The sequence below is a fragment of the Lissotriton vulgaris genome, chromosome 10 (genome assembly GCF_964263255.1).
Source record: "Lissotriton vulgaris chromosome 10, aLisVul1.2, whole genome shotgun sequence".
In the NCBI taxonomy this organism is placed as follows: domain Eukaryota; kingdom Metazoa; phylum Chordata; class Amphibia; order Caudata; family Salamandridae; genus Lissotriton; species Lissotriton vulgaris.
Window position 1 is genome coordinate 290,632,401 of NC_141698.1, and position 20,229 is coordinate 290,652,629.

A 20,229-nucleotide genomic window follows, 5' to 3' on the forward strand; every position below is an offset into this window, starting at 1 on the left:
TACATACACATTAATGACAAATCAAATTCCTTCACACACTAATTCAAAACCAAAGACACATTGCCATTGGTTCAACATTTCAAACCTTTCCAACTGACATAACTTTCCACCCTAGCCCCAGCAGATCATGCAAAAGTTAACTGTCAACAGAGGTCAAAAGTTCAGCACTCTATAAAACACTGCTCCTCAACAAGTTTAGACTATGCATAAGTACTTACATATAAGTACCAATAAAGAGAAAATGTCTAATTAGAACCAACCAACACATAAACACACAAACTTGATAGATATTTGTAAAATATATTTTTTTTATTCAGTTCTTTTTGCTTAGGTACGCTCACGGGACGACTTACAGACTTCGTACCGTACGTCGTATGTACGAGCATGTTACGCGTACTGTAAATCAATCGTAAAAAAAAATAGCCTTTATTACTAATTTTTTATAATCCCTGGGGACCCCATTCCGCGTGGCTAAAATATAACGTTGGGGACCGTGGGGGGAACCCCAAAGCCCCCACGGTCCCAGCCGGCTCCCGCGTCCTTCGGGAGACGGCATTGCTTTTCGTCAGCGAGAGCAGCTAACATGCTGGTCTCTCTGACGAAAATCAATCTGATTTCCTATTTGAAAGTGAGAGCAGGTTTCCTGCTCTCTCTTTCAAATAGGAACGCAGTTTGCTATGCTAGGGTGGGAGCCACGAGGCTCCTGCCCTACCATAGCAAACAGCAGTGTCCTGGGGTAGGGACCCCGGGACACTGCAGGAGCCGGCCCTGGGGAGGTGGCGGTCCCCAGGGCCATCAAAGGCTCCAGGAGGGGGACAGGGGGGAGAGCCCCAAAGCCCCCACGGTCCCAGCCGGCTCCCCACATCCTTCGTTAGACAGCATTGCTTTTGTCAGAGAGAGCAGCTAACATACTGCTTTCTCTGACGAAAAGCCATCTGCTTTCCTATTTGAAAGTGAGAGCAGGTTTCCTGCTCTCTCTTTCAAATAGGAAAGTAGTTTGCTATGCTAGGGTGGGAGCCACGAGGCTCCTGCCCTACCATAGCAAACAGCAGTGTCCCGGGGTTAGGCACCCCGGGACACTGCAGGAGCCGGCCCTGGGGAGGTGGCAGTCCCCTGGGCAATCAAAGTCTCCAGGGGAGGGGGCCACGCGGCCCCCCTTCCAACAATCAAAAGCCCCAGGGGTGGTGGTTCCCGGGGCTGGGGGGGTCCGTCACAGACTCCCCTACATTCAAAACTATAGCCCCGGGGAGGTGGCAGCCCCCGGGGCAAGTGGTGAGGTTTGAGCCCCCCCAGACAGGATTTTTTTTTTAAAATACAAAAAATGAAGCCCCGGGGGTTGGCGGTCCCCGGGGTTGCGGGGGGCCAGGAGGCCCCCCGCAAACATATAGTTAAAGCCCCAGGCGATGGGGTCCCCGGGGGTTATAAAAAATTAGTAATAGAGGCAATTTTAGTTTTTTTTACGAAATTCACCGTGCGTGTACCATGCTCGAACGTACGACGTACGGTGCGAAGTCTGTAAGTCGTCCCGTGAGCGTACAAAACCAAGACAAAAAAGAAAATTTACATTGGGGATCATTCTAAAACCCCCTAAGCAAACCAAGAGAGTCAGGAAGTCCTATACCAAACAGAAAACATTTCCTATCAATCTACACACTCAATCCATACACATATACAAAAATAACAAATCACATTTAATCCCACATTAATTCAAAATGAAACACACTTTTTTTTTATTGCTTGAACTTTTGAACCCTTTCCAACTATCAAAACTTTCAACCCTTCCCCCAACCACATTCTGCCAGTTACCATAGAAACACTTTAGGGAACTCCTAACTGAGCACACAGGTGAAAAGTTCATCATACATTGTTGCAAATCAAATTAGCAAGTGTGCTTGACTTGTCAATATACCAGCTTACCTTAAGTAATGTTCTTTTCTATCACTTTTTTTTAACCAATAAATAACAGAACAAAAAATTGCACACTAGTTTTGTAGCTAATAACATTACAAACAACCAATCACTTCTTTGCTTTTTTTCAAAACACCACTTATCCACCATTTAAGAAAAAAAATCTTCAAACTACCCTTTCATTTACAGAGACCATTTGAGTGCATCAAGACCTCTCTTCAACATGCTTACAGTGTGGATTGTGGGACACAGCTATATTTTCTGGATTGAAAGGTACGCACAACAGAAAGAAAATCACAAAGACGTAGGTTTACCAAATGTAGACATTAAATGGATTGATCAGAGAGGGTTAAAATGGCATCAATTGATGCCATTGGTAAAATCCTTTATGCATCTCCAACACCCTCACCTCATAATTGTGCACTGTGGTGGCAATGACTTAGGCACTTTGACTGGGGTAGGTCTGGAAATGTTTATAAAGGACACCTTTACAGAACTGATGTCACTTTTGCCCCAAACTACCTTTGTCTATTCTAATATATGTCAAAGGCAAAAATGGAACTGGTCCAATCAATTTTGTCCACAGATTGAGAAAGCTAGGAAACATGTGAATAAATCTGTTTCTGCGTTTCTCCAAGACTATAGAATGGGGTCCATTTACTGTTGGACCTGGCCCTTTTTGGCAGGTTCACCCTGAAATTTTTGCTTTTTCCTGGCCTGTTTCTGTGACCTGGTGTTGGTGATTTTAGGCCTCTGCGCACTTTTTCACGGTGGTACAGTGTAAAGTGCGTGAGCTCTCTCTGTGTGAGGTGAGAGTGACCAGCCCTCCCATAGGAATGAATGCGGAATATGTATGCCCATGGTAGTTCCTGATGTGTGGGGAGTGCAGGGTCGAGTTTGGTATGTGCGAACTCGAGAGATTGAATGCTGCGCAATGATATATGCGGCATGATTGTGTCTAGTGTGGAAGTGCCACTTCTAGAAGTCGGCATATTTTGTGATTGGCTGAGGCTGGCAGGTGAGCCTGGCTCCAAGAGTCTGGGTGGGTCTGCCCCGGTAGTGAATGGAGTGATTAGCATGCTGGTGTGAGGGGAGGGGTGCACCTGGGCCTGAATAGGGCTGGGTTTTCCCTCTACAATGCTGGCTCCACCCCCTGTGGTGTGTCTGATGTCCCTAGCCTGGCCAGTGAAAGGAGTTCCCTATAACCAGTTGTAGCTGGTTCTCACATTGCCTGCACCCTGCTATATAAAGGATTTTACTGTTTTAAAAGGGGCTGTGTCCCCTTACAAAATGTTCTTGTTTCTGACTTGAATTCTGCCAGGGGCGTGCTGCTGCTTGGGCCAAGGGGAAGGCATGCCTCCCTTGGGCCCTGCCCATTCCCTGGATACCTGATGGACTGCTGATGTCCTGGACTCTGGAGACCCTTTCCTGGGATCCCCTGCTGTATGTTGGGACCCCTTTTTGCTGAGAGTCCTCCCTGGGGGGCTTGATGGACTCTGCTCCCTTAGCGCCTGGGAAAGCTCTTTATTTTTACTGCTCGTGTTTTAGGCAGGAGCCTACCCTGCATGTTGCCCATATTTTAATTGTTTTTAATTGTGGGTGCCACCCCGATTATTTAGTGATTTGGCGAGTGCCCACCTCGCTCTTACCTTTTAAATACGTGCCGAGGGTGTCCACCCCTCATTGTGTTCGAGTGTATCCCGCCGCGGCTTCCCGGAAGTCAGGCAGGCTGGCCTAGGATGGGTCGGGGCCGCGGCAGGAGAGGAAGTGACGCGGTGGCAGGAGAAGGAGAGAAGTCCTACCGCGGCCCGGGGCTCCCGTGAGCTGTGGAGAGCCCCGGGGCCACCATCATCGAGAGGAGAACGGCGTCTCCTTAAAGCAGGGCCCCTGAGTGTCGTGAGGAGCCCCGCATGTGCAAGTGCGACAGTCAAGGAGAAGAGCCCGGGGGAAGAGAGGCCAGGATTGGAGCCTGACTGCGGAAGCCAGGTGAGCAGGGCTCGGGTCCGAGGGTGCCTGGCAGATGCTGTATCCGGGGTCCTTGCAGGGCGCATTGTCATTTCCGGGGTGGCCCGCTAGTGAGAGGGCCGCCCCAATGACTGGGCATTCATTTAGTTGAAGAGGGCCCAGAGAGGCCCACGTGGTGTTGTTTAAGGGGGAGGCGATGTCGGGGCACGTTGTCGGTGCCCCCCCCCTGTGCCCATACCACTGCAGTGCCCGTTCTAAGAGCAGCCCCGATGTCAGCAGGCCGCTCCAGCCTATGGGGGCATAATTGTTTAGAGAGCTTGTGTGGCTCAGACTGGACTATATATGTTTAGAGGGGCCCATGGGGGTCCCTGAACCTTCACAGAGCCAGCGCGCTCCAACATGGGGGTGCCATTGTTGTCGGAGCCTATGTGGCTCCACTGAGGGGACAAGTTGTTTCCTGGAGTGGCCTTATTCTTAAAGGGGCTATAGCATGCTCCAAAGTGTTGGCGCAGTGCTGTCCTGAGGGCTAGCGAGTACCCTGCAGCAGTTATCCCAGCTGCCCAGCAATTAGTGGACAGATGCACCGTTTAGGCGCTTGGGATTGTCCTCAGCTGCCCAGCACTTAGTGGGCAGCTGCAACGTTTAGGCCCCTGACTTAGTGGACACAGGGCGTCCTAGCCCCAACAAGCCCAGTTGGCCTAGGGACTGCCAAAGGTGGTGGCATATGTAGTTTTGCGCAATTGTGTGGTTTTTCCTGCACCTCTGAATGTTTTTAGGCATCATGTGTTTTTGCGCTATTGAATTGTGTTCTGGCACCTCTGAATGTTTTTATGCATCATGTGTCTTCCTTGTTCTTACACCTATGAATGTGTTGGTTTATGCATCATATGTTTTTCCGGTGCTGCACCTCTAAATGTGTTTTGATGCATCATGTGCCTTGTTCTTACACCGCTGAATGTATGTTTTATGCATCATGTGTTTTCCTTCCCTACACCTCTGAATGTTGTGATGCATCATGTGTAATGTGTTCTTGCTTATACCCCTAATTGAATTGTGATACCTAGGTGGTTGTTCTTTCTAGTACAGGTGAACCTAGTGAGGTCCTGGTTCCCTGCATGACATTCTCCTAAGGTGGTTAGGGTTGCATAGGTGGTACTTACCTATTACCAGTGGTTACTGGTTGTGTGCTATATTTGCTAATTTGTTTTATAGTGATTTTATATACTTATTCCAAGTCCTAGAAGTGCTATTTCTACTAAGTGCTGATTCTGACAGTGGCCCATGTGGGCCTGTCCTGTAAATAATCCCGTGTGAATATTGCCCATGCCAGTTGGCACAATGTATATTGTGATATTGTGGGATTACTATCTGATGTGTTTTGACAATACAAAAGTTATTTTTATATAACCTTGTGTGGAGTTCCTTTTGTGGTGTGCCTAGGATGCTGTTGCTGTTGTGTGCGTACGCAAATGCTTTACACATTGCCTCCGGGATAAGCCTGTCTGCTCTTGCCAAGCTACCAAGGGGGTGAGCAGGGGTTATCTTGGCGTGTGACTCCCTTGCATCGGCTTCCTTGAATGAGGCAGCGGCTGGGCTTGACGGCTTTGTGAGATCGGAGCAACATACGGAGACTCTGATCCTTTAACGCAGTTGGATATTGCGCCCCTATCAGGACATCTAAACTGAGAGAAACTATCGCGTTAGACACAGAGAAATAGGAGACGGTCTCCTTCTTATCAATCAGGGCAAAGAACTTCGCTGGCCCTGAGTCCTGAGGACCCTTCGCCTTCTGTTGCACAAACAGGAATCGCTATCTCGAGATGACCGTACTGCCTCTGATCTGCCTATAAATTTTGAGACTGAAAGCCCAGCCACCTGTGATACAAACAAGTGAATACCCCAGGAGTGTATTCGACCTGTGGAAGAACGACCTAAAGCCCCTCGGGACCTACCTATAAATGATCCTAAGTGACTAAGAAGTGTAGTGAATCCTAACCTACATAACACAGCACCTCTTGGTATCGAGATCAAGACCCCTTTTTCCTTAGTGTTGTCCCCCCTTCCCACGGTACCCACTGGCCCTGATGAAGGTGTGGCCTGACCTGGCCGCTTCACCGAAACGCGCGTAGGCGTCTAGAGTGTGATCCTTTGTCATCTGTTGAATCGGCCTTTTCTCCATCTGATCTAGCCCCCCTGTATTTAAAGTGTATTTCCACCTGACCTTCTATTCAGGCATTTGTGTACCATGATTTGGTTTTTAACTAGAGCAATGACATATGACTGATGTTGTATGACTGTGTCTTGATTGAGGATTGATGAGGTATGTGTGGTTATGTGTGGGACTTCACAGTGAATTATGAATTTTTTATGAATTGTTATTTTGTATGATTAATCTGTCTCTGTACTAAAGATTTAATTAACTACACTATTGTGTGAACTAAATGATAAAAAAGGAAAAAATAAAGAGAAAATGGACTCTATACAAATGTTGTAATTGTCTAACTTGGCATTGCTCTCTGGTCCATAAAGGTATTTTAAGTAATCGGGACCCTAGTCTAGGGCCCTTCTATCCACGGCAGGGTCCTTTCTTTCTTACATAGAATGGTGGTTTCTGCCTGGCTTTGGCATCAACCTTAGCCAACCAGAAATCCCAGTTCTAACATTGGTGACAGCGGTGAGGATTAGGACTTGTGTTTGCACAGTACCTCAGCGACAACTGGCTACATTACAAAACTCTGCATTCTAGATAGTCACATGTTTGGGATTATTGTTTATGATTTTGTTTTTCCTCAAGAGTGTCATTTTCAAATGGTGTTCTTGCGCTTTTATGTTTAGTGGCAGATGAGAGAAAATGACAGGGCGGGACGCCAGTAGAGGGGGAGGTTCCCATAGATAAGGAATCCCTTGCTGGGTCCAGTACCCAATCCCTGTTCCTTTCCCTGTGTGGGTAGATGGAAGAGAGGGAGTGTGGAGGAGAAATGGCTTGCTTGAGAGGGTGGTTATCCCCTGAGTGTAGTGTGTGTGTCTGGATTCCCCAGTATGGTAGGATCCAGTGGTGGCAGCTAAAATGTGTCCAGTGTGTGAAGTCCCATTCCCAGTTCCCAGAGTATGGTGCCTGGTGCTCAGTAAGAGGGGTACAGGTTGAGAGTCAGGGGCAGTGAGGAGCTGTCTCACCAATCTGGAAGGGGAGTGTATGGATGAGTGGTGTGTTGAACTGGAGGGGTTTGTGTGAGTTTTTTTGTAATAAAAGGAGCTTGCACAGGAGGTGTACCTCTGGTGGTGTGCGGGAGGTCCTGCAGAGGCACTGGACAAGAAGGTGGATGTCTGACGGTGTGCTAGATGTCTTGCAGAGGCATTAGGGAGTGATTCTAAAAGTAGTGGCTTGTGTATCTGATGATCCTGTGCAGGGGAAGAAGTTCATGTGTAACCCAGCTAGGTCCCAGTAGGATGGTAGGGGTGTAGGGGCTCACGTCCTATCTCAGTGGAGGCAGAGTGAGTGTGGGACGGTGTGTCCCACGTTGGCCCGAAACCCTATCTCAGGGCCTGGAGGGTTCCCTAAGGGAGCGCCAGGTCAGGGGCCTAGGCTGTACTTACAGGTCATTTGAGGAGGATCTTCCTGTGTCTAGAGGACGGGGAGTGTCTGTAACCAGAACTCCGGCGGTCCTGGTGTTGGTTAGTACCACTCCTAAGTGGAGGGTGCAGAAGTCCTGGTTCGCTGGGCATTTGACCGTCTAGAGTGCTTGACCATTTGTGGGGCCTCTGGAGGTCGTTCCCCAAGGAGGGGGGAGGCCAGGTTCAGGTTCAGCCTGACCTGGAGGGAAGGGCATCTGTAATCAGTGTCCTGACCGGTTTTGCTTCCAGGGGTACCGCTCCAAGGTGGGTGGGTGCAGAACTCTGGAAGGGGGTGCAGAGGGACGGTGTCCTTACCTCTGACCCCGGTGTAACCTGAGGGTTTAGACCCTAGGTTGGGAGATTAGGAAACTTCCAGGTCAAGAAGGAATCTCTGCCAAAGTCGATCAGCTGAAGAGACTGAGGGGGCTGCCATTGCTGTGTGATCTGAGGCTCACCTGCAGTTTGTTGTTTCCACTAAGGTAGAGGAAAGGGGACTTCGCTGTGTGCTGTGCCTCCCCACCTGTTTGAAGAGGGACTGTGCTGTGTGCTTTGTACCTCCGAAGTGAAATAGTTTCCAGATCCCAAGTGGTAGACCAGTGATGGAGAGAGGTCCTTATCTAGTGGGAGAGATGTGTTCTGGTGGTTGCTTCCCTGGAAGGGTGCAGAACCCCAGAAGTAGAGGTAGGGTGGGGCATTCTTGCCCGTGACCTCTGGTCAGCCGAGGGTGTGGTCCCTAGGTTGAAGGATCAGAGGTAGTTGTAGCTACACTGAGAGGGAGAGTGAAGAATGGCTATTGTGTGCCAGGGGTTACTGCCCCCGCTCTGTGGATTGGACAGGACCTGTGACATTTGGATGGCCTAGGGCCTGGTCCTGGCTGTGGACGACTAGGGAGTACCAGTGGGGTATCCCAGTTGGGTCGGAGAGTTCTGGTTTGGAGGTAACCAGGTGGGTTCAGAATGGCGTAGAACCGGAGGGTGTCCCTGCCGTGCGGGCCTGTGTCCCTGTTTTGTCGCCCAAAGCAGGGAAGCCCATCAGTGGAGTGATTGGTCTACCATGCGTTTCGGCTGGAAGGGGGTTGTGTTGGACCTGGCCCTTTTTGGCAGGTTCACCCCGAAACTTTTGCTTTTTCCTAGCCTGTTTCTGTGACCTGGTGTTGGTGATTTTAGGCCTCTGCGCACTTTTTCATGGTGGTACAGTGTAAAGTGCGTGAGCTCTCTGTGTGTGAGGTGAGAGTGACCAGCCCTTCCATAGGAATGAATGGGGAATATGTATGCCCATGGTAGTTCCTGATGTGTGGGGAGTGCAGGGTTGAGTTTGGTATGTGCGAACTCATGAGATTGAATGCTGCGCAATGATATATGCGGCATGATTGTGTCTAGTGTGGAAGTGCCACTTCTAGAAGTTGGCATATTGTGCAATTTGTGTCTGGTGTGTGAGTGGCTGAGGCTGGCTGGTGAGCCTGGCTCCAAGTCTGAGTGGGTCTGCCCCATTGGTGAATGGAGTGATTAGCATGCTGGTGTGAGGGGAGGGGTGCACCTGGGCCTGAATAGGGCTGGGTTTTCCCTCCACAATGCTGGCTCCACCCCCTGTGGTGCGTCTGATGTCCCTAGCCTGGCCAGTGAAAGGAGTTCCCTATAACCAGTTGTAGCTGGTTCTCACATTGCCTGCACCCTGCTAGACAAAGGATTTTACTGTATAAAAAGGGGCTGTGTCCCCTTACAAAATGTTCTTGTTTCTGACTTGAATCCTGCCAGGGGCATGCTGCTGCTTGGGCCCAGGGGAAGGCTTGCCTCCCTTGGGCCCTGCCCAGCCCCTGGATACCTGATGGACTGCTGATGTCCTCGACTCTGGAGACCCTTTCCTGGGATCCCCTGCTGGATGCTGGGACCCCTTTTTGCTGAGAGTCCTCCCTGGGGGGCTTGATGGACTCTGCCCCCTTAGCGCCTGGGAAAGCGCTTTATTTTTACTGCTCGTGTTTTAGGCAGGAGCTTACCTTGCATGTTGTCCATATTTTAATTGTTTTTAATTGCGGGTGCCACCCCGATTATTTAGTGATTTAGCGAGTGCCCACCTCGCTTGTACCTTTTAAAAACGTGCCGAGGGTGTCCACCCCTCATTGTGTTCGAGTGTATCCCGCTGCGGCTGCCCGGAAGTCAGGCAGGCTGGCCTAGGACGGGGGCGGGGCCGCAGCAGGAGAGGAAGTGACGCAGTGGCAGGAGAAGGAGAGAAGTCCTCCCGGAGCCCGGGGCTCCCGTGAGCTGAGGAGAGCCCCGGGGCCGGCTGCAGTGAGAGGAGAACGGCGTCTCCTTAAAGCAGGGCTCCTGTGTGTCTTGGAGAGCCCCGCATGTGCAAGTGCAACAGTCAAGGAGAAGAGCCCGGGGGAAGAGAGGCCAGGATCGGAGCCCGACTGCGGAAGCTAGGTGAGCAGAGCTTGGGTCCGAGGGTGCCTGGCAGATGCCGTGTCCGGGGTCCTTGCAGGGCGCATTGTCATTTCCTGGGCGGCCCCGCTAGTGAGAGGGCCGCCCCAACGACTGGGCATTCATTTAGTTGAAGAGGGCCCAGAGAGGCCCACTTGGTGTTGTTTAAGGGGGAGCGATGTTGGGGCACGTTGTCGGTGCCCGCCCCCCGTACCCTTACCACTGTAGTGCCCATTCTAAGAGCAGCCCCGATGTCAGCAGGCCGCTCCAGCCTATGGGGGCATAATTGTTTAGAGAGCCTGTGTGGCTCCGACTGGGCTATATATGATTAGAGGGGCCCGTAGGGGTCCGTGAACCTTCACAGAGCCAGTGCGCTCCAACGTGGGGGTGCCATTGTTGTCGGAGCCTATGTGGCTCCACTGAGGGGACAAGTTGTTTCCTGGAGTGGCCTTATTCTTAAAAGGGCTAGCATGCTCCAAAGTGTTGGTCCTGAGGGCTAGCGAGAGCCCTGCAGCAGTTATCCCAGCTGCCCAGCAATTAGTGGGCAGCTGCACCGTTAAGGCACTTGGGATTGTCCTCAGCTGCCCAGCACTTAGTGGGCAGCTGCAACATTTAGGCCCCTGACTTAGTGGACACAGGGCGTCCTAGCCCCAACAAGCCCAGTTGGCCTAGGGGCTGCCAAAGGTGGTGGCTTATGTAGTTTTGCGCAATTGTCTGGTTTTTCCTGCACCTTTGAATGTTTTTAGGCATCATTTGTTTTTGCGCTATTGAGTTGTGTTCTGGCATCTCTGAATGTTTTTATACATCATGTGTCTTCCTTGTTCTTACACCTCTGAATGTGTTGGTTTATGCATCATATGTTTTTCCTGTGCTGCACCTCTGAATGTGTTTTGATGCATTATGTGCCTTGTTCTTACACCGCTGAATGTATGTTTAATGCATCATGTGTTTTCCTTCCCCAGCACCTCTGAATGTTGTGATGCATCATGTGTAATGTGTTCTTGCTTATACCCCTAATTAATTGTGATACTTAGGTGGTTGTTCTTTCTAGTACAGGTGGTCCTAGTGAGGTCCTGGTTCCCTGCGTGACATTCTCCTAAGGTGGTTAGGGTTGCGTAGGTGGTACTTACCTATTACCAGTGGTTACTGGTTGTGTGCTATATTGGCTAATTTGTGTTACAGTAATTTTATATACTTATTCTAAGTCCAAGAAGTGCTATTTCTACTAAGTGCTGATTCTGACAGTGGCCCATGTGGCCCTGTCCTGTAAATAATCCTGTGTGAATATTGCCTGTGCCAGTTGGCACAATGTATATTGTGGGAATACTATCTGATGTGTTTTGACAATACAAAAGTTATTTTTATATAACCTTGTGTGGAGTTCCTTTTGTGGTGTGCCTAGAATGTTGTTGCTGTTGTGTTCGTGCGCAAATGCTTTACACATTGCCTCCGGGATAAGCCTGTCTGCTCGTGCCAAGCTACCAAGGGGGTGATCAGAGGTTATCTTGGCGTGTGACTCCCTTGCCCCGACTAGAATGGTGGTTTCTGCCTGGCTTTGGCGTCAACCTTAGCCAACCAGAAATCCCAGTTCTAACATGTACCATAACAATTTGCGCTTAAATATGCATGACATCTATAGGAGACTTGTTGTACATTTTACAGATGAGGGGAACAGAGTCTTACTCTTGAACTTTAGACTCTGCATCGGTACTTACCTGTAGGTACTAAAATCTCCCAATAAACACAAAGGCTCTTTTTAGAGCCACCCAACAAATAAACACATACACTTCAAAAATATCTAAAAATATTTTTATTTTTCTTGCTTAGGTACGCTCACTGGACGACTTACAGACTTTGCACTGTACGTCGTACGTACGAGCATGGTACACGCACGGTAAATCTACTGTTAAAAACAAATAGCCTCTATTACTAATTTCTTATAATCCCCCGGGCCCCAACGCCCGGGGCTAAAATATAACGTTGGGGACCATGGGAGGAGCCCCAACGCCCCCGCGGTCCCAGACGGCTCCCCCTGTCCTTCGGGAGCCGGCATTGCTTTTCGTCAGAGAGAGCAGCTAACATGCTGCTCTCTTTGACGAAAAGCAATCTGCTTTCCTATTTGAAAGAGAGAGCAGGTTTCCTGCTCTCTCTTTCAAATAGGAAAGCAGTTTGCTATGGTAGGGTGGGAGCCACGAGGGTGTCAGGGTATGTCTACCCTACCCCTTTGTGTGTTTTTACGTTACTTTGACAGCTTTCTTGTGCCTCAGCTCTACCGAGGCACAAGATGGCTGCCAACACTTCCTGGTTTGGAGTGTTGACAGCGAATGAGCATGCAGCTCGTGCTCGTAATGGTACGCCTCACCGTACGCTTACCGTACGCTTACGGTACTTCGTCTATAGATATATCTATGATTTTACTTTTGATTTTCTCAGGAACTACTGAACAGATTTACACCTTTTAACAAAAAGCGTAATCTGCGAACCAAACTCTACCTTTTTGCCAATTTTGGTGTAATTCCGTTCAGCAGTTCAGGCTGTGGCCGTGTCTGAAGGTCCCTATGGAAAATTGCATGGGGAAAACACGTTTTGGGACCCCCCTTTTGTTGCGACCACCAGTAGGTTATATATATATATAACCTACTGGTTTCATGGATATATATATGTATATATATATATCAAACCACAAAAGTCCGGTTGTTCCTGGCGCACACTTGGTTGCGATCCTGCGTGGGTGCCGGTCACCCTCAATTTGAATCAACCAAAATTCCCCTCTCCAAAAGGAAATAATGCAGGATACCTCTGGGTGCTTGGAAAGATGTTTTATTCAGGTAAAAAGTGGCAACTGCCTACCGACGCGTTTCACCAGTTACGGCTTGTTCACGGTGACCGTGAACAAGCCGTAACTGGTGAAACGCGTTGGTAGGCAGTTGCCACTTTTTGCCTGAATAAAACATCTTTGCAAGCACCCAGAGGTATCCTGCGTTATTTCCTTTTGGAGAGGGGAATTTTGGTTGATGTATATATATATATTCATGAAACCATTTCTTCACTATCTGCTGCCATATATACACTCATTGTTGGAGGATCAGATGCACAAAGCCTTGTTAAAATCGCCAACTCTTAAGGTTTATGACAACAAAATTACTTTCTGTTATGTACTACCCCCATTCAGTGATTCACAAAACCATTAGTCCTCATAATGGATTTACCAACCCAATCTGAACTGAAAATAAAAGAGGTGTGAAAAGGGTATCCTCTTATAAATATGAGTTGAAATGGAATGTATCAATTATTTGTAACCACAATGGCAGTCACAAACCATTGCAAAGCTGCTTACTTCCCCAAGGATGTGGTATAAGATTTGCAAAGCATAGGCTGCCCAGTGGATCACTGCCTGCTTGCATGTAACCAAACAAACATTGGTTTTTTCTAGTAGTATCAGGTCTATTAGGAACACAAGTTGTTTTAAAAAATGTTTTTCATTTGAGAATGTCAACACACTGATGGGGATCTGCTGTTCATTATCTGTGTTTTGAGCCAATCACAGGAGGTCACAAATAGCATCCTGTTGTATTAATATTATGACAGTCGTTCTGCAACCCCCTTCAATAAGAGATTTTGTGATGCGACCTATTAGTCCATGGGCCGCATTGCAAAGCTCAAAAAAGGTCGCAAGCTATTGGTTCACAATTGCAACCACTACTTCAGCCCTGAATTCTATTGCCCTGCATTGGATTTGTGTAAGGCTGCACTGCTAAGATGTAATTTGTGGTGGGGATATGACCATTAGACTTGATAATGCATTTGAAAGATCCAGCAACATGCAGAGTCTGAGGACTAATTTGACAAAACCAGCATATCAGCAAATGGAATCTACAGTTGCCTCCTAGAAGGATACTGCATGGACACTGGCGTGAATACGCCTTCTATTCAAGATAGACTATTTGTGCTCTCAAGGAAGTGCAGGTTTTATGCTAAGACCATGGCAATGACCTTCTTTGTTGTTTTTATGGACAAGAGCAGCAGTTCTTAACCTGTTGTCCGAGGACCCCCGGGGGTCCGGGACCCTACTCGGCGTTCCACGACTGTGTTACCAAATTAAATAATATTAAAATGAATACATAAAAATTAATAAATGAATACATAATATACAAATAAAGAAGTAACATTTAAATGTGAAAACATTTTGTTCTGTTTGATTGTGAATTTAACAAAATATTTCAATAATAGAGCATGTTTTATGTAAACTTGCTTTTGTATTTGTGTGTATTGTTTTGAAGCTCAAATTAAATAAATTGCTGAGGCAGGGGTACACCAGCTTCCAAATATGAGGTAGTGGGGGTCCCTGGATTCTAGTAAAGAGTCAAAAGGTCAAGAACAGCTGGGCGTGGGCATTAGAAACTGTAAGTGAGATTACTGGAGTGGTAATAGTTTTTCTCTTTAGTAATATCCTCTTGTGCTGTTCTCAGATGTGCTGAAGCCACAGTAGTGCTTCGTACGGATAGTTACAGTGAGTGCCATGTGTATGCCGAGTGTAAGGCATTGCTATGGTGGATGAGCAGATTTTCTTTGTTCAAGGTTTTATTGACCAATACGCAGCGACAAGAAGATGATTACAAAGACTTGTTCATGCAACATTTTAACTCAATTTGATATTGGGTGAATTCAGAACTTATTTGCTATTCTCAGGAGATGCTTAGGTTGTACCTTGATGTTTAATTAGTTGTATTATGTGTCAGGAAGGCAATATTTCTGGGTGTGCATGTATCTGGAAGAGTATCAGTAATGGCGGGGATGTTAGTTAAATCAAACTTAGTTACATGCTCTATAAAGTTTCAGTGTAACCTTTTGGCAACGGTCTGGCTGAAGGCAAACACGAAGAAGTGTCTGTGTTTACTATTATTGTCATTTCTTAATTATACTAAAATTAAAAACATACTTATTTTTCATCAATTGTGTGGCACTTCCAAAGCTTGTGGCAGATTTTAATGGTAGGATTAACAGGTGCACGTAAATGCAGTTATCAGTTAGTGGGCGAAAATCAATCCTACATAACAGTTGTACTCCTCCTGCAGTACCAGGCTGGCCAGGCCATTTTGACTCACTAGAATTATACCAGTTGGACTCAGGCTGGTGACTGCTCTCAGGGCAGGATGAGCTGCAATGACACACGCATAAAGCGTACCTGGCCCCTTCTAACCGCTGCGAATATGAAAGGGAATGCTTAATGCAAGTTGCTGAAGCTGAGTGTGTAGGTGCGTGAAGGTAGCAGCTGATTAGGAGGGTGGTTGAAGGTGAGCGAGGTGAATGTAAAGAAAATTAATAAAACAAGAGCCGCCCACACTTGATACCAGCAAGACTGCAACATTGTTCTGAAGATAGCTTCAAAGACACACAGTGGAAGGATATATGAACGAATGAATTAATGAATGTTAGCTTATAAAGTGTAACCAGTTGTCCCAAAGTTCATCCATGCACTATAAGACGTTGAAGATAGTGAAGCCACAGGTAATAAGTATTCCAGGTTAAAAAGTCATATTTTTAAGTTTTTTAAACACATTAATTTTGCCCCGGAGGAAGCAAATGTTGTGTTTTGGTAGCTGTTGGACTTGGCCCTTTTCACTGAAATGTTTTGCTTTTTGCTCCCCTAATCCAGGATCTCCCCCCTTTTATAATGTAATTGTATAGGCCCTGCAAGGTTGTAATGCCCTGTGTATTATTAAAATCAATGTTAGGTACAGGTGCTCTACCTTCAACATGGCTGCCATAGGCCCATGTTACTGCAGTGTGGTCTTGTTAAAGCGCATTCTAGCTGCCAGGAGCTGGCTGAGTCCCCAAACATTGTTGCCAGTCCAGCCTGCTTTGCCTGCCCACAGTTAGAGTAGGGAAGCTCCTGGCACCTTCTAGAATAGGGGCGGAGCTTAGTTTTGCCGCCTTAGAGGGTGATCACCTGACCTGGGCCTATATAAGGAAAGGGAGGGAAACTTTCCAGTCAGTTGGGGCATCACTGACCTGGGGAACCCACGCAGGAGTTTTAGGCGGGAGGGCCTAGTTAGGAACCTATGTTACTGGGAGTGACATGATTTAGGTGCTGCCTCTTAAGCTGGGTGAGGTGTCCTAGACTAGCCCCCTGATCTGGCCCGGCGGAAGGGAACCCCAGGGACCATCTACAGAGACCTGCAGAGGAAGCCTGCCTGCAGTCCCCAACTCAACCCCCCTTCAAGTAACAAGGAACCGCTACTTACAAGGGCGCCAAATCCATCAAGCGCCAAGAAGTCTACTTCCATTTGACCAGAGACTGCTAGGGGGATCGACCAGGTACTGGACTGTGCTGCCCTGTGCACCCCTCCGCCTTCATCTGGGCCCCTCTGACCCTACCTATCTCCCCCTGACTGAACTGCCTGCAGTCCTTGCTGAACTGTGTTCAAAGCATCATATCCTTCTCCCCCCGGTTAAGCGCTGTATTTGGGACTGCCGGCCCTGACAGGGGTCATTGAAATTGCCTTCCCCCCTGCTGGCAATTTTTTCTGCCTGACTGGCCAAGCGCCATACTCTGTGCCCTGAAAAACGCTGTAAAGTATCGCCCCAGCGTGGGACGTAGTCCCCCAAGCGCTCACCTGGTTCGGCGTCGAACGCTGTTCTGTGCCCCCGAGGCGCCTGAATAGATCCCCTCACGATCGCGGCGCCAGCGCCGCACCGGCGACACCCCCGAGGCGCTTCTGGCAGCCTGCGCTGAGGCCTGCCCCCACGCTGCGTCCTGCGGCCCCAGCAGAGCCAGCGCCGACATTGTGCCCCCCTCGGCGGCCCCCGTGTGTCAGGAGAGGGCCGCCGCATCGAGTGAACTAGGCCGCGTTAGGCCCGAAGGCAAGCTGTCCCTCCTCACATGACGGGGAGCGCGGCCGCGTCATCGGCCACGCCCCGCCAGAGCCGTGCAGCCATTGGAGGCTGAGATCGAGCCCCTCACCGAGGCCGACACCAGGAGTCACCGCGGAGGGGGCGGAGGATCACCAGAGGCCCCTCCGCTTTGCCCCCCACGCCGCATCTGACTCCGTGCGAACGCCAAAGTGCCTGTCTGCCCCTGTTACCACCGCGGGCCGAGTGAGGCCCACGGGAGGGTCGTAGCCCCTCCCCTCTTCTCCGAGACTTACGCAAGGGCCCCGGAGGGCCGAAGCACAAAGGTAACCCCCAGGGGAGGAGGGCGGAAGGCCGGTTCTGGGCCTCGAGTTCGCCCCCCCCCCCGGGGAACGCTGTGACTGGGCACTGTTGGCCCCCATGAGCCTTGGGGACAGACTCTTGCTATACTTCATTGTTCTGCCTTATGGCCCGTTTTAGGCCTGAAGCCTGTTAATTGAGCTGTGGGTTTATACCAGGTAATCAGATAATCCACTCAGTGACTGTTGGTGGTTAATGGCCGTCTTAGGTGGCCTGTAGTGCTCATGCTTACGTAAATGTTTTCATGCCTGCTGATCAAGTGGTTATCGTTTCCCTGTACGGAATTTCTTGCAGGGGTGGGCTTCAACAATTCCTGATGGGGTCGAATTCTGATCCTTAATGATTCATTACAGCACTATTTTGATGATCTGACCTAAGATTTCGGGTGCCTACCTGCTTGTGCCAGGCTACCCCCGGGGAACTGGCGACCCCAGTTCCTACAGTAGCCAAAAAGGTAAATGCACGCCCTTCCTCTGTCCGGGTATAGTGGTAAATATTAGGTGCATGGTTAAGGTTTCCTATCACTTTATCCAGTGAAAAGTATGGGTCAGTCTTCTTTCATGTTCCTCGTTGGAAATCATAGCTAAGTCCATAACATTGGGAGCCAAAATGCATAGATTTCTTAATGTCTCCTGAAATATTTCTCATTTCAATGCACTGATTGGTGGTGACATTGTTTACCTATATCTCCGTGCAAGATGCACTCACTCACAGCATGTGCATCGTTAAGAGTAGGCATAACATGAAACAAGAACATGCGCTGAGGACGCCCTATACTGCAAGTCTACACCACACTCTCTTCAGTTTAAAGATACTCTTCACCTGTGCTGTAATAATCTGATCTGCACACCTATCCACTTCACAACAAGGACTGCAGCTCACCCGCCCTCTGCATATATGCTTGCCTCCACCTGAGAAGGGAGATGAGGGCTAGAAAGAGATGCATACCCACACACCTTGCTACCACTGAGGAATGTTGTGCATGCAGTCAGTAGACACTTCTTCTTTTTTAAGTATGAGTTTATTAAAGTATAAACAAGCAAAGACAGAAAATGAATAAACAGTCAAAAGTTAAAAACAAGAAAGTATCTCTTACATAAAATATACATGGATAATAAAATGAAATAAAGAACAATATTAAGCAATAATGGCATAGACAAAGTAATAAATGAAGTCAGGACCTTGAAAATAAAGTAGACACTTCTTATTTCCCTCAGTCTCAGGTGATGAGCATAGTGGTCTGCAGAATTCATGGTGTCAATGCAGTTTCTTGTTGGAAAGCTTGGGAATAGCGTTAGCGAGTTAGAAATGGTGAGGTAAAGTGGGCAAGCTAATGCTGACAGGGTCGGCAGTGAGGGTGCTAGAATATCATGCCTCCTATGAAAATGATTCCCCTAATTACTAGAGGCCCAGCCTCAGATGTCTTAATTAATGTATTTACTAAAAACCGACAATATTGAGATTGGAATTTATTAGCTGAAAAATGTACTATCTATTAATTCCTGCAAAATGATAAATAATATGTGGATTTTGGAGCTAACTGCACCAAATCCTCATGTCCTGGCATTTTTCAAGTGCTTTTTTTCTTCGAAAATGTTGGCAAATTTGCCCTTCTGAAGTTTACCTGGTAAAATAGTGGTGGTGACGTGCTAACCACAAAATTCAAAATTCTGGTACGTAGTGTACCAGGTTCATTCCATGCATACTGGAATTAAGCAGGACTGCAATTTTCATGGACTGCCTTACTATGCTGATAAGGTCAAGACAAGAACTTCAATTACCAGAGTCAAAGATGAATCAACTGCTCTGTTTGCCTGTAGCTGCAACCCTACTAAATGTAGTTCATGTAGATAGGGGGAAGGGTGGGTGGAAAGAAATACTGTTCACAATGTTGCTTTAGAGGCATCAATTGACAGTTGCACAGCTTGCCAATCACAACAGATGGAAATTAACACAAAAAGTTAACCAGGACACACATATAGCGGAACACAGGCTGGACCTGATTGTTACGAATATAGAAACTACCACCATTAATAATATTATGCCTCTGACATGGACCGACCACTACAGGATTGATTTTACTGTTAGCCTACCCATTGAAAATATGAGACCAATTGTACAGACCTCAGTTACAGCTAGAAACTGGAAAAAAATCTCATTGGAGAAATTCCAGCAGCACTTTCATTATAACATTGATCTGGGATCCTCCACTGAGCAGGAAATACATCACCTGCAAAAAAGTATTGGGAATGCCCTTGAGCATTGTTCGACAAACGGTACCAACCACAACTCTAGATGAACATTGTCGGAGAAATGGTATGGCCCAGACCTAAAGATTCTTAAAAGAAAATGCACCACACTGGAACACAAATGGAGGCTAAGCAAAACCATGGATGATAGACTAACCTATAAAAGGGAGTTGAAAGTCTATAATGCAGCCATAAGAAAAGCAAAAAAAGACAATTTTTCACAGCAGATATCAGAAAACAGTCATTCCTCCAAAGAAATCTTTAAAATTGTTAGAGAACTCTGCAATCCCCCCAGTCTTACATCAAGCATGACACCTTCACAAGAGGGATGCAATAAAATTATCAACTTCTTTTGCGAAAAAATAGATAAAATCTATACATCTTTCTACAATAATAATCAGGAACAAGCTGAGCATCACTTAGACGTGGACTCCACCTCGTTGGTCAGCTGCTCTTCCTTTGGCCCTTTTTCAGAGGAGGAAGTAAGTAAAGTAATGCTGGAAATTAAATCAGGATTCCCACTGGACCCATGTCCACATCATATCTTCTTACAATTAACTCCTCTAATTAGTCCAATAGTGACGCAAGTATTAAATCTGTCACTCGACCGAGCTGAATTCCCAGCTACCTGGAAAACTGCAGTAGTTACTCCCCTACTAAAAAAAGTGGGTGCCGACATAAATAATCCTGCCAACTATCAGCCCATCTCACAGCTGCCATATTTCTCAAAAGTGCTGGAGAAACTAGTGAATAAACAGCTGTCCAACTTTTTGGAAACTAATAACTTACTGGATGCCTCACAGAAAGGGTTTAGGGCTAACAACAGCACCGAGACAACACTTCTAGCAGTGCTGGATGACATCAGA